This window comes from Ochlerotatus camptorhynchus, unplaced genomic scaffold (genome assembly GCF_037179485.1).
Source record: "Ochlerotatus camptorhynchus isolate MF236.1 unplaced genomic scaffold, CSIRO-AGI_Acam_v1.1 ptg000064l, whole genome shotgun sequence".
In the NCBI taxonomy this organism is placed as follows: Eukaryota; Metazoa; Arthropoda; class Insecta; order Diptera; family Culicidae; genus Ochlerotatus; species Ochlerotatus camptorhynchus.
In genome coordinates, this window is record NW_027040554.1 from 2,563,046 (window position 1) to 2,578,829 (window position 15,784).

Here is a 15,784-nt window from a genome sequence, read left to right on the forward strand (position 1 = left end):
TCTTTTACAACACCTGAGTTGATCAAACGTTGAATAATAGCTTCCAGAGTTGAACAAGAATGTAGTTGTATTGCCATTTGATTAAAATTTTTAAAAGCTGTTGGAGCACTCTTAAATGATTGTTTACGTTCGGTTTAACTATATGCTTTATAAGACCTACGATAACTTTTATAGCACCTTTGTTAAACTGATTGACAAGAGCTATATAGAACGCGAAATAAACGCATCAAAACAAACCATTGGGAGCTCTTATACAACACCTGAGTTGATCAAACGTTGAATAATAGCTTCCAGAGTTGAACAAGAATGTAGTTGTATTGCATTTTTGGTTAGAAGCTTCAAAAGCAGCTTGGAGCACTCTTAAATGATTGTTTACGTTCGGTTTAACTATATGCTTTATAAGACCTACGATAACTTTTATAGCACCTTTGTTAAACTGATTGACAAGAGCTATATAGAATGAGAAATAAACGCATCAAAACAAACCATTGGGAGCTCTTATACAACACCTGAGTTGATCAAACGTTGAATAATAGCTTCCAGAGTTGTACATGAATGTAGTTGTATTGCCATTTGGTTAAAAGCTTCAAAAACTGCTTGGAGCACTCTTAAATGATTGTTTACGTTCGGTTAAACTGTTTGACAGGAGCCATATAGGATGTGGAATAAACGCATCAAAACAAACCATTGGGAGCTCTTTTACAACACCTGAGTTGATCAAACGTTGAATAATAGCTTCCAGAGTTGAACAAGAATGTAGTTGTATTGCCATTTGATTAAAAGTTTTAAAAGCTGTTGGAGCACTCTTAAATGATTGTTTACGTTCGGTTTAACTATATGCTTTATAAGACCTACGATAACTTTTATAGCACCTTAGTTAAACTGATTCACAAGAGCTATACAGAACGTGGAATAAACGCATCAAAACAAACAATTGGGAGCTCTTATAAAACACCTGAGTTGATCAAACGTTGAATAATAGCTTCCAGAGTTGAACAAGAATGTAGTTGTATTGCCATTTGGTTAAAAGCTTCAAAAACTGCTTGGAGCACTCTTAAATGATTGTTTACGTTCGGTTAAACTGTTTGACAGGAGCCATATAGGATGTGGAATAAACGCATCAAAACAAACCATTGGGAGCTCTTTTACAACACCTGAGTTGATCAAACGTTGAATAATAGCTTCCAGAGTTGAACAAGAATGTAGTTGTATTGCCATTTGATTAAAATTTTTAAAAGCTGTTGGAGCACTCTTAAATGATTGTTTACGTTCGGTTTAACTATATGCTTTATAAGACCTACGATAACTTTTATAGCACCTTTGTTAAACTGATTGACAAGAGCTATATAGAACGCGAAATAAACGCATCAAAACAAACCATTGGGAGCTCTTATACAACACCTGAGTTGATCAAACGTTGAATAATAGCTTCCAGAGTTGAACAAGAATGTAGTTGTATTGCATTTTTGGTTAGAAGCTTCAAAAGCAGCTTGGAGCACTCTTAAATGATTGTTTACGTTCGGTTTAACTATATGCTTTATAAGACCTACGATAACTTTTATAGCACCTTTGTTAAACTGATTGACAAGAGCTATATAGAATGAGAAATAAACGCATCAAAACAAACCATTGGGAGCTCTTATACAACACCTGAGTTGATCAAACGTTGAATAATAGCTTCCAGAGTTGTACATGAATGTAGTTGTATTGCCATTTGGTTAAAAGCTTCAAAAACTGCTTGGAGCACTCTTAAATGATTGTTTACGTTCGGTTAAACTGTTTGACAGGAGCCATATAGGATGTGGAATAAACGCATCAAAACAAACCATTGGGAGCTCTTTTACAACACCTGAGTTGATCAAACGTTGAATAATAGCTTCCAGAGTTGAACAAGAATGTAGTTGTATTGCCATTTGATTAAAATTTTTAAAAGCTGTTGGAGCACTCTTAAATGATTGTTAACGTTCGGTTTAACTATATGCTTTATAAGACCTACGATAACTTTTATAGCACCTTTGTTAAACTGATTGACAAGAGCTATATAGAACGCGAAATAAACGCATCAAAACAAACCATTGGGAGCTCTTATAAAACACCTGAGTTGATCAAACGTTGAATAATAGCTACCAGAGTTGAACAAGAATGTAGTTGTATTGCATTTTTGGTTAGAAGCTTCAAAAGCAGCTTGGAGCACTCTTAAATGATTGTTTACGTTCGGTTTAACTATATGCTTTATAAGACCTACGATAACTTTTATAGCACCTTTGTTAAACTGATTGACAAGAGCTATATAGAATGAGAAATAAACGCATCAAAACAAACCATTGGGAGCTCTTATACAACACCTGAGTTGATCAAACGTTGAATAATAGCTTCCAGAGTTGTACATGAATGTAGTTGTATTGCCATTTGGTTAAAAGCTTCAAAAACTGCTTGGAGCACTCTTAAATGATTGTTTACGTTCGGTTAAACTGTTTGACAGGAGCCATATAGGATGTGGAATAAACGCATCAAAACAAACCATTGGGAGCTCTTTTACAACACCTGAGTTGATCAAACGTTGAATAATAGCTTCCAGAGTTGAACAAGAATGTAGTTGTATTGCATTTTTGGTTAGAAGCTTCAAAAGCTGCTTGGAGCACTCTTAAATGATTGTTTACGTTCGACCAAACACAATTTTGTTGCTAAAAATAGCACAAGTGATAGGCATGTTTATATAACCATAAGGCAATGATTATTCGACTGCAAGAGAAGTCACTCAAGATGAGCTTGATATACTTCTCTCATATGATCAAAATATGTATTCAAGAATAGAGCAGATGGAAACAGAAGCGGCTGGCAATCCGGGATCATGAGTTCGAATCTTGCTTCGAGAAACCTTTGGTGGAGTAGAGGTAAATTATATATAGGTGTTATTAATAAATGCAAACATTAATTTAAGACATATATCATATAATCAACGATAACATTTCTAGATAAATTCTCTCAATTAATGATTAGAGAGATTAATTGAAAGAATATCAATCAAAGATTAAACAGATGCTTGTTACTACTTCCTCCATGATCACAGAATGTGAATTATGGCATCATTACATATTTTTTCAATGTGCACAAATAAATTAAATTAATAAAAACTGTACAAGCAATTATTTTGGCGCACCACGACAATTGTTAAACTAATTTTAATCTGTGAATATTGTGAGTACTTACACAACGGTTATTAAGGAGTCATTAAAAAGTGCTATAAACGCTTTTCACCGCTTGCTGTATAGTGATTATTTAGGAGTCATAAAAGAGTGTAACAAACGCCTCTCAGGTTCAATCTCTAATACATTTCGAAGCAGCTGTTAGGAGGTGTCTACAAACGTTGTATTAGAGCTTTCACCAAAACAATAAAGCTTGAGTTTAAATATGTATCTATAAACGTTGTATAAAAGTTGCTTCTATCCGGTTGTTAAGGAGTCATTGAAAAGTGCTATAAACGCTTTTCACCGCTTGCTGTACAATGATTATTTAGGAGTCATAAAAGAGTGCAACAAACGCCTCTCAGGTTTACTCTCTACTAAATTTCAAAGCAGCTGTCAATAAGTGTCTACAAACGTTGTATAAGAGCTTTCACCAAAATAATAAAGCTTGAGTTTAAATATGTATCTATAAACGTTGTATAAAAGTTGCTTCTATCCGGTTGTTAAGGAGTCATTGAAAAGTGCTATAAACGCTTTTCACCGCTTGCTGTACAATGATTATTTAGGAGTCATAAAAGAGTGCAACAAACGCCTCTCAGGTTTACTATCTACTAAATTTCAAAGCAGCTGTCAAGAAGTGTCTACAAACGTTGTATAAGAGCTTTCACCAAAATAATAAAGCTTGAGTTTAAATATGTATCTATAAACGTTATATAAAAGTTGCTTCTACTCCTATACCGCGTATACATATAATGCTGTAGTTGAACAGGTTCTCCAAACCAGTGTAAACAAGAGTTTTACAGAAGTTGTAATAAACAAATTGTACAGTTATTATTCAGCATGCAGTTGAATAAAATCACAATGGAAGCGTTTCTTCAACAAGAAATTGATTTTGGATAAACGTTTTACTGAATACGTTAGACAACACCTTTGTGTTGCAGTTGTATAGGTTCTCCAAACCAGTGTAAACAAGGGTTTTATAAAAGTTGTGGTGAACACATTGTGCAATTATTATTCAACATGCTACTGAACAAAATCAAAACGAAAGCGTTTCTTCAACTGGAAATTGTTACTTGGGAATGCGGTACCTCTCTGTACACGGTCGATCAGACCAACTCAAAATTTAGTCGATTCGACTCGATTTCGTCAAAAGTGGATTTACTCGAAAGTGTAAACGGGCAAAAGCCGTGGAAAACCAGAAAAAACTTCTCGAATTTGAGGAAAATTCAGGAAAACTTTACTCAGTCTAGGAGTATACACTATCGATTTTCCTCATACTCGAGAAGTTACTCCTGGAAAGGCAAAAAAAAGTGATTATTGCCCATGTAATTCCACTTATTAAATTGTATTCTTTTTAGTAGGAATGACACTGATGATGACTACACATTGTAGTCGAAATACGTATTCAAAATACTGAGTGATTTTTTTTATTAAAGTGCAATAAAAAAGCTTAATTTAGTTTACTTAACCCGTTCATTCCCAGAAGGTTTTTGTTTTTTGAAATGCAGAAATGTGTTTTTAAAAACCTGACTAGAACAAAGGATGATCCATACTGTCTAAAATTATCGAATCTACAGGGTGCGTGACGAATTTTTGCAGTAAATTTCAAATAGTAATTTCTCATGCTTGTGCATCATGATTTAGATATATTTGGCAGCACTGGATAGCTTATACTGTTAGGTGCATGGTGGGTATATAAATGGTGATACAGCTTCGTCACTATATAGGCGAGGAGGTCGCGGGGGGGAAAAATGCGGTTTTAGAGCAAATTGTAAACAAACTCGGTCGCTGTCCCATACAAAAATCCAACATGGCTGAATCACGAATTTGACACATTAGAACACCTATATGTAGCCACCTTGGTTAGGTGTAAGATTTAAACAAACAATGTTGGGTAAACGTAAAGATGTCGAAACAAGAGAGCAATCTGTCAGCCGTTGTCGCTTTGTTGCGCGCCGGAGTATGCATGAAAGAAATAATTCGGTTGGTAAATGTGTCTGAAAGAACAGTGTATAATATTAAAAAAGGCTTGGGAAAGTGATAAGACGGAGCACCTGCTCATACTGCTAATAAAGCACAGAAATGGCTTACGGAAAATATTTCGTAAATTTGGGAGGAAGAAATTTGGCCCCCAAGCAGTCCCGATATCAATCCGTTGGATTATTTTGTATATATAGGGCGTCGTCCAACGGGATACCAATAGAACCCCTCACACCACACTTAAGTCGCTAAAAGCTAAAATCAAGGCAGTGATGACATCTATGGATCGAAACATTTTAAAACGTGCATACTGCAGTTTCCGGAAGCGTCTAACTACAGTCGTCGAAAGGGAAGACAATTTTTTTGAATAAATTTACTTACAACTTCCATATGTTGCGAAAGAAAATAAATAGCACAAAATTCATTGCTAGAATAACTAACTGGTGTATTTTTTCTCAAATATGCCATTTACTGCAAAAATTCGTCACGAGTTTTTGTTAAAATAAATAGTGTTTCAACAGTTGCTCTCCAGAATATCTATGCACGAAAATAATGAACATACGGAGAAGCTTAAATAAGTACTGACTATATAATGGTAGATTGACAAATATCAGGCAGACCAAAAAGTTGTGAATCACCTGAGAATCTACCATGGAAAGGAGAGCGCTAACTTTTTTCTTACGTAGATATTATGGAGCTGACTTCTTACTTCCGGACTTGCTCCCGGATTCTCACTAGACCACACTTTGCTCTGATATTTCCACAGAATTAAATTGCATATAACGCAAACCTAAAATCTGGCATTGTAAACCTTTGTATGTCGTTTATTATCATTGTATAATTTTTAGCGTTTTATGACTGTACATCCACGCTCATATCCGGTTTCCTGTGAAAATTCTAAATAGAATGGGTATTAACTCTACTTTAGTCAAACAATTGGCTTGACGCAAGCTTGAGACTGCGGTACCTCATTTTGTAGTATATCAGGAGCTGCAATCTGTGCGTTTATGCGTCAGCTTTCGTCTGTAGTTTCTATAGGGCGCCTCACCTATAGCTCAGACGGTAAAGATAATAAGACCAAAGGCAATTAATCACATAGCCGAGCAGATTTAAGAAATTCTTCTACTAGAGATTTTAAGAACAAGACCTTGATAAAAACTGTTATGGTTATTTTGGTTAAATTATTAGGCTTATCACCTTCTTTTCTCGAAGTTCTAAAAAAATCAACAATGCACCGTGGTAAAGTTCGAGTGGTAGGAAATGTCATTTTAATCTTCTCGAAATTTATATGATCCATTGGGCTCGATTCCCGGTCCGACCAAGGAAATTATCAGATTGGAAAATGTTTCGACTTCCCTCGGCATAAAGTATTATCAACAATTAATACAATTAAACAACAATCAATACGAAACTAACGATTTTAAATTGGCTCACTGCTTGACTAGCCGATTGGTCCCAAGCAAATCGATTAACGAATCCCATTCTAGTATAAATTCCAGTACTACACTATGTTTGTTTTGATTTACTATGAAAGTTTGACAGATAAAATGAGGGGTTCGTGGATTTTCCTATGTTTCGAGGGGTACATCGATTAGCTTGGGACCGAAGATAGTACCTACCAGAGCTGAGCCAAAAAGTTGAGCTCGTTTTATCGGGACCTTCTGGTCTTAGAGTTACCTCTATGGTATTATCATGTATTATTGTGCTTGCCACACAATGTACGAACGGAAAACAACTGTGGAAGCGCCCAAAGAACACTGCCCAAGTTGAGGGTAGGCGCAACCCAACAAACAATTGCCTATTGAAGAAACGACTTCTTGACGATTTTATTCCACTTCATGCTTAATAATACTTGTACTATTTTTAATAATAACTTCTGTTCAGGCTTTGTTCACACAAATCTGGAGAATTTATTCAACCACAACATCGAAATATTTGGTGTTGAATAAGGTATGTCGAGAAGCTTTTATTCGACTTACAAAAGTTGTAACAGAGCTTATTCGATCAAATTTTTGATTATTCAGCGTTTATTAGACCATCTGTACTTCCTTAAACAGTGATGGTATAAAAGTGTATATAGACGCTTGATTCTCATGTGAAATAATGTTTAATTATTACATCATTATACATTTATTAAACGATTATTCAACTACGGGATAATTAATCCGAAAATAAGAACGGCACGAGCAGGGTGTGTTTTCGTTAGTGATTTTGCTGTGTCATTATTTCTGTCGAATTTATTACATACATACATACAAACACACATGTCGTTAAATGGGATTCGAACCATGACCTTCCGATCACCAGCCGCTTGCCTTGCCATCTGAGCTATCCTAGAATACATCATATGAGCAGCTAAATAAGCAATAAAAGCTTGAATCTGAAAACCTATCAGCACTTCCAGCCGTAGCTCTAGCTAATTCAAGGAGATGTTAGAATGATTAATTCATTCATAGTTGTTTAACATTACACCAACGTTACCTCTCCATCTATCTAATTTCGATGGAAAGGATGCTATTCTTTTCAATAGATCTATGAATTGGTTGTCGTGAGTAATACGGTTTATGATTACGATTTAAATTAATTAGGAGTAGAACATAAATAAAAAAAAGGGTTGAGGCTGGGATTGAACTCGCGACCTTCTACTTGGAAAGCGGAAACGGTAACCACTATGCTACCAATTTCGTTTTGTTGTTAGCCTGAATCACTGTTGTGGAATAATGAATAAATATGCCGTTTGTAAAGCATTTATAAAGCATGCAATTAAAACATGGACGCATAGTGGAATAAGAGCTATTATGCTGACTGTATTCACCTTTATTCAGCAATATTGTTAAGCAATGCAATGGAATCTAGTAATGGAGCTAGAAAACAATTATTAGACGTATAATAAAGCATGTTATTGAATCAATTGAAACAGTCGGATTAAAGCATCAATGTATGTGCAAATTACACTTATTCAGTATGTTATTAGATCAAACTTCTGGTTCTGAATCAGGAAGACAGTCAACGTTTATAAAGCTTTTAATAAGTTAATTAATCATATCAGAGCAAACGGCGGAATAAAGGCGCATCTATCGATCTCAATGAGCTTTTTTCAGCACATAATTCGACATCTTGTTTTATTCAGCATTGTACACTGTTATACAGCATTTATTCAATGTGTATGCTTATTTATGACTGTGAATTGTTTGTTGGGAAAGATCCAATTGGGACGTAATAGTCATGAATAAGAAGAAGAAGCTGCTTGTTAGAGCCACATATAAAAATATTTCAAACGAAACACTCCAGACGGATCACGTTCGACAAGTTATTGTACGGCAGGTGTATTTGCAACAATCATAATGATTGATCGATCAATCAACAAGCATTTTGTATGTAAATTTCTCAAAGCCAATTGTGGTAGAAGACAGTAGATAACTGTTTGAGGTTGTTTTTCACAACGCTAACGACCGACTCGATTTATGCTAACTTAACTTGCCTCATGGCGCTCAATAACCTGCAAATCCATTCGAATCAAAACCTTGCCGATAGATCTGATTTCAGCGAATTTAGTCTACACTTAACCAGCCGGTCATCGATTAAATCTCCTGACTGTAGAACCCCCCATGATTAAACATCATTGAACTGGGCAGCACAAAAAAATCACAATGTTTTTCACTCACGCACCACGAATCTATCGATTGGGGGGAACAGATTAAAAGCGTTCGATGTTCGTTCTAGCTGAAAGCTGCGAACATTAAATTATACACACGTGCACGGGGTGGATTCCGTTTTCCCATCATTGTTTCAGATAGCGCTCTTTTGAATACGCGAACTTCTGCATTTTAAGCATAGTTGGTTTGTTTGGACTAAAATCAAATAGGTGTAGGTATTACTCGCTGAAACGAATGTTTTGTTTTTACTTAATATTAAAGGATTTTAAACCTGACCACATCCACGCCAAGTATACACTTAAACACGGTTTCCCTGTTCGGTACCGTGGACCCCAGCTAATCTGAACGACACTCCATGCATATTAATGGGGTTCATTTTTAATTTGCACCTATTGATGAATCTACGCGAAACTGCACCAATGCATGCGACCCCTAGGTTTGGATTCCAAAACCATAAAAGTGATGATGTACTAAAAAATATTCCATACGATTTGACAGGTAACAAAACGCCATTATCATTTTCACATCATTTCCATCTGCCGGTCGACCGTAACGTAGATTCATCAATCAGCATCAGAAATGCATTTTTTTGGTAGCCTTATTTGCTGTTTTGTTTTGATTCTGCGTACCGTTTCGCAATGTTCCATTTCGCTTTCCTCCATTCCACGTGCTGAATGACGTTTGAGCAATTTTTAGTTAGCACGGCGTGCAGATTAGCGGGGTTCGAACTAAAGTGTTCAGATTAAAACCGGTCAGATTACCGGTAATTTGTTTTACAGTTTCGAACTGTAAATCACAAAAATTACCGAACAGGGAGAGGTAGCTCATCGATTCTTCCGGTTCGCCTCCTAGCATCGTGCTATAAGGTACCAGGCGATAACCAGGGTAGTTGATCGATAGCTCGATGACGTCATTTCGTTGGCGTCTGCAATGGGAAATTCTCATAGCAGGCGTTGACGATGGAACGTTGTCGAGTTGTTGAATAGCAACTATCGTGGTAACTCACCGATTACCTGTCGATCTGCCAAATTTGGAAAGACGTCTGCATTGAATTGTCTCATATAATAATATTCCGCCCACTATATCACAAGAAATTGCGAGTAGCTGAGTGGAATGGAGATAAGTTAAGCATTGGGTACAGGACCAAGTCTCCAAGGGTGGTGCCAGAAGATGAGCGCAATAGCATCATCAAGTTGCCATAAGGCACGGAATGAGACTATTGCATGGCTGGGTAGTCAAAGTCTTCCATTCGTTAGTCATTTCAGGTGGATTAGAACAGGTTTAGGATTAGGGTGAGCGTTGGCCAGATTTGGATTTTTCAGATATAATTTTAAATAGGACCTAGATTATTTAATACACTAGTAACCTCAACTTCTCTCACAATGTTTCATTGTGACTAATCAACACTCAATGGGTAAAATATCAAATTTGCGGTAAATTTGAAAAAAAAGGTAACTTGGCGTGTAGAGCGCACTGCCCACTGGACGATTCTGAAGCCTGACCAAGTGAGTGGGGTATGGGTTTATTTGATTGTACGTCATTTCCAAGTTATATATAGATACATTCATACCATTAGCATTTTGTATTTGAGATAAGACAGAGACAGGATGCGGAGGACCCGCTTAGGGGGAGCGTAACCCATGTTATGGCTTCCATTTATTAAATAGTTCAGATAGGCTGGAAATGATAGGTTCATGGTGTGAAAATGTACCATATGGTGCCCGTTCACTGATCAAAATTAGATTCAAATCGTCAGGCCCTGCCCTGTAATAAGGGGATTGACGATGATTTGTCAAGTTTCATTTTGCATTTGCATATAATTGTAAGTTTAGGTTTGCTTTTGTAATTGTAAGATAGATAGTTTGCCTCAATTGAAACATTGAGTTGTATAAACTTGACGAATCATACCTCTAAAATAGTAGTAGTTACAGTGCCGCATTATCTAACAACCACTGCCTGCAACTAATGTTGAGGGGTCGGCAGGGCTGATTACGGATCAAAACTAACATAACTCTAACACTGAAATGATCCCGAAACTAACGCTCATTCATTGCACTTTGAGTCATAAAGTAGTTTTATTTATTTTCCTACTAATCTATCTACACACTTAGTTTTTTCTACCGAGCTCGGCTGTGCGGGTCTCGGCGGGAAGGGGGTTTTGCTGAGATCTCGGCGGGAGTGACATTTGATTGCTGAGTCTCGGATAATGCCTTTTCTAATAATCTGCCTACGTTTCTTTTCTTTGTTATCTACTTTATCCCCTTTTTATTTTTCTGCTCTTCTTTCTTCTTCTCTTCTTTTGTTTTGTTTGTTTACATATAACTAATACTAATACCTCCTTGTTTTCTCTCTAATTTGTCTACTATGTCCCACCAACACGATGAGAGATGAGCTACCGTACATGGTACACGCTCATATACACTCCCAAAATAGTATGCCGGAAGTAAGTATATCACAGAGGCAACTAAAGATCCAGAAACGCCGATAACGCTGAAGATAATGAGCTGTGGTGATTTATATGACTATATAGTATTATTTATTTATACTAACCTAAACACAACGTGGGGTGATCCAAATCCAAACGATCACTAACCAAAATAATAGACTTATCTTTTTTCTGCAGGTGTAATTTCTTTTAGTTCTGTTTCTCTCTTTTCAGCAAAACAACTACAAAAAAACCTCTATAACTCTTCTCCATTCTTTTAATCTCCTACTATCCCCTACAAATGTATCGGAAACTAGTGGGACTGTCTGTGCAAACAGAAACAGACCTGCTAGTGGAAGAAGGTCGTTATAACTCGCTTAACTCGTACTCGCACTCGCTTAACGGCAGATTGGTTTACAGTGGTCGACCAGGGTGTGTGCTGATAAATTACAAAATTACAATTACATCATTATTTCATACATCAGCTTGAATTGCGTTGATCGATGTTACATTTTTTTTTGCTGTGCACTACACCAGCCAGCAAAGTTCAACAATCCATCGTTGCTTATGCCTTTGTTGTCGTTTGGAACCAGTTTTGCGAGGTAGGCGACGATTGTGCGTATTTCTCGGGTAACTTTTGAAAAGGACCTATTTATAGCCTGAACAATACGTAAAGAGCAAATTGAAACATTGAACGTCGCGTGAAAGTGGAACTTAATGAAGGCCTAAGTACTTTTTCGTAGTTTTTAGTTTTCGGATTTGAGAGATCGGTCGCAACTCGGTGATTAAAAAGACGGTGCTCGTCTGCCTAGTGGCAAACGTTTTTGCTTACTGAGCAGAAAACCGTGGGTTTAGTCCCAAGCTCCTTCGCGTTATATGATCGTTAGGACATCAATTCAGCTTATCGTTTACCAAAACGAACCCTGCTGCAAACCCAACCCTCTTATCCAACATCCCAGTGATTCCTCGTGGAAGTGCAGAGGTGTTCTTGGCTTCCATCAAAACGAGTGTCATGTCAACACAATCCTTCCCATTCCTTTCTTGACCTGTGTTCGGGCGCGGCCGGCGCTGGTATTGCCTAATTTAAGATCACCAGTTTTTACACATTGAGGATGATTGCTAGTCCCAAGCATTATCTATTGGTTCTCTGTGTAATTACAGCTGATCTGGCAATAACAGAGTAGCAACCGTGGGCGGTCAATCAAGCTCAAGCTCAAGCAGTCATCAAGCGAAATTTCTATATTGCGCAATCCGGCACACCAAAAGAACCACAACCGTTGACAACCGGCGTAAAGTATCAGTAGGGACGTAATAAAGCCAAAAGCAGAACTTCAAAATTATTGATTCATTAATTAAAATCCAAGGTCAATAACCATTCAAGAATTTGAAAGTTTTAAAATTAGGTGACATTGAATATCATTAAGGGAAGATCCAATTTTCAAAATTCAAAATTATTTTCTCATCCTATTCAAAATTAGGTATGTATAATTATCTTTCGGTAACTGCTTATGCTTATTTTACAGTAACTAGAGGAGTGATAATTAAAATCGATTTCATATAACAAACATGTTGAAAAAAATTCAAAGTGCTTCTGACAGCATATTATATTTTGGTGTTGCAGCATTATTACAGATAAACTGATTCTCATTTGAGTTTGTTTTTTTTTTAACAGAAAATAACAAGGCATTTTGATTATGATGCTGCCATGAAAGTTGCATATCGTATAGTGACAAATCAAATCAAGCCAAAACGTTACATTTGTTTAGACTTTATTTCACAAGTAACAGTGACAGTCTATGAAGAATAACAAAATTAAAGAATGATTGCATCAAAGGCACACTTACATCCCGGTAACATAATTTTGATCCAAACTTGATGGTCTGATAAATCTGAATAAATTTGCAAAAAACAACTACCTTCTAATGTACATGGAAACCGCGTAAACTGGGACCATACTACGTGGGATTTGACTTAATTGATTACAACATGGAGTATATCGAGATCCTGACCAGATAGAAAGCTACTGTCTCCGACAAAGTTGTTCAGGAGATCATAGCCTTGTTGCTGGTGGACAGTAGTTCAGAATTTTCTCACTACGTAGCGCTAGCATACATGTGAAATTCTTGCATGTGATATATCTCGAGATTCTGACCAGATAGAAAGTTACTGTCTTTCACAAAGTTTTTCAGGAGGTCAAAGCCTATTGCTTGGTGCTCAATAGTTCAGAATTTGCTCACTAGGCAACGCTAGTATACACGTGAAATTTTTTTTTATTGGGTATCAAGCTGGAGCTGCGTGACAGCTTAGTTTTCAAGACTTGACCTATTTGAATCAATTTTGCTTCTATCTTTGACAATACAGCAGAAGGACTAGCCTATGTTGGCCGCTTTAACACTGGATTCCGTGTGCATTGTTTCAAGATAGTTATGGAAAAAATGCTGTGACGTGTGCGCGTAGATACATCCGCGTAGTAAACCGATTGAATAAGTAAATCCGTTTCGAACGAAATAACTAAATTATGTAAGTTACGAAAACCGCGCGAATTCCGAAAGCCGTGCGAGACAACCGAAGCGAGAAAAAAGGCTTATTATCATTTAAAGAGTGCCACCAAAATAAATATGATAGCTTATGTTGGCAAGTTGATTAATGTTGGTTTCCTCCCTAGATATTTTACTTATTTACTACTGAGCTTTGTATCAAATTAGTTAATTTAAAGAATGTATCAATCATTTCAAGATTTCGCGACCGCACCGAACAAATTCTATACTACATAAGCTCAAAAGCGTTTGACAAGCTCTACCGAATTGCGTATCACTTCTGCGTTAGCTCCGTAGACGTAGGCGCGTTGAATCCGACAGTCGGCAAAGGTTTAACCTGTACCAACACCGCTTAATACCCCGTTCACATTACAGTGTATATCACGTGATATACGCTGTCTTGCAATGAGCACTCATACATCTAGTTTTCACTGGAAATCCTATGTATGAGTGCTCATTGCAAGACAGCCTATATTGCGTGATATAGGATGTAATGTGAACGGGGTATAAGGAACGACCTCGAGTCAGTAAACCCGTTTAGAGCTAAACATCTAAATAACATAAGATACGAAAATCGCGCAAATTGTGAACGCCATGCGAAACAACCGTAGAGAAAAAACAGTTTATTATCACTTAAAGAGTGCCACTTAAATTAAATGTGATAGCCTTTGTTGGCAAGTTGATTAATTTTGGTTTCCTCCCTAAGTATTCTACTTATTTTACTGTTGAGCTTTGTTTCAATTTAGTTATTTTACCGAACGTATCAATCATTTCAAAATTTCGCGACCGTACCGAACAAATTCTATACTACAGAAGCTAAAAAAAAATTTTTTTTTGAGCTCTACCGCATTGCGAATCACTTCTGCGTAAGCTCCGTAGACGTAGGCGCGTTAATTCCGACAGCCGCGAAAAGTTAAACATGCATCAATACCACATAAGGAAAGATCGATTTTACGTATGGTTTAGATCATATTGAGAGAATAATATAGTAATCGAGTACAACAAACTCAGGGGAATACAATACCTCCAAAAGTTTAAAAGCTATTAATTGTCACATACCTCTACTTTTACTTATTTCCTAAACTGTTTCTCTCCTTGTTAAGCTGCTTAATGCTATTGGTCTGCCTGCATTTTCTTTTTAAAGTTCAAGACTAAATAAGAAGATTTATTCTACAACTTTAAAGGTCAGTTGCCTCCCTAAGCGGACCCCCCGCATCCTAATTATTTTGTTAATCTACTTAATGTCATTAGACTTTCTGAAGTTTCTTATTTAAGTTCATTTGATGATTATGATATCTCATTAGTCTAATTTAATAAATTATTAAAAGCTCTAATTCACCTAATCAATCCCATGCTTTATTAAGTACCTGCACTTGTACTTGTAATCTAAAGTTAAACGTGTTTTAAGTACTTTTGATTTAAGCCTATACCTATTTATTATATCTTAGTTCGACACAGGTAACACCTTCAAGTGACTAAAATGCTTCATTTTGAAGTTAGTTTCCTAGCTGATTCTTAAATTATATAGGATATATGTTCCAATTACGCTCTCACGTTTCCACTATGTCGCACCACAAAAATACATATGGATATGTCACAATAGAAGCACACCACAGTGGAAATCCCGAGCCATAGTTCAAACACTTATCCCAAATCAAAATGAAGCACATATAAGATTAGTTGCAATACCATGTACAAAAATGGTGTTTAACATTGTTCCCTGAGTAATACCTCAATGAAAACAACAACGAAAGCTTGTCACGCAAGTAGAAGGAGCACTGTTAGGCACTTTCTGAAATATTTCAATAGTATAATTCCCTTGCAAACCCAAATAAATATATCTGCGTAACCCGCCAGTATCACACCCAACGTCAGTGCCTATACGTAAGCGTACTACGACGCGGCTCTCAATTAAAGGAGTAACAAGTGTGATACTATCACTGCTAGACTAGATCTTTGGTTCTCTCATGCAGTGGTTTATCAGAGAGGGGAAGCTCAGTA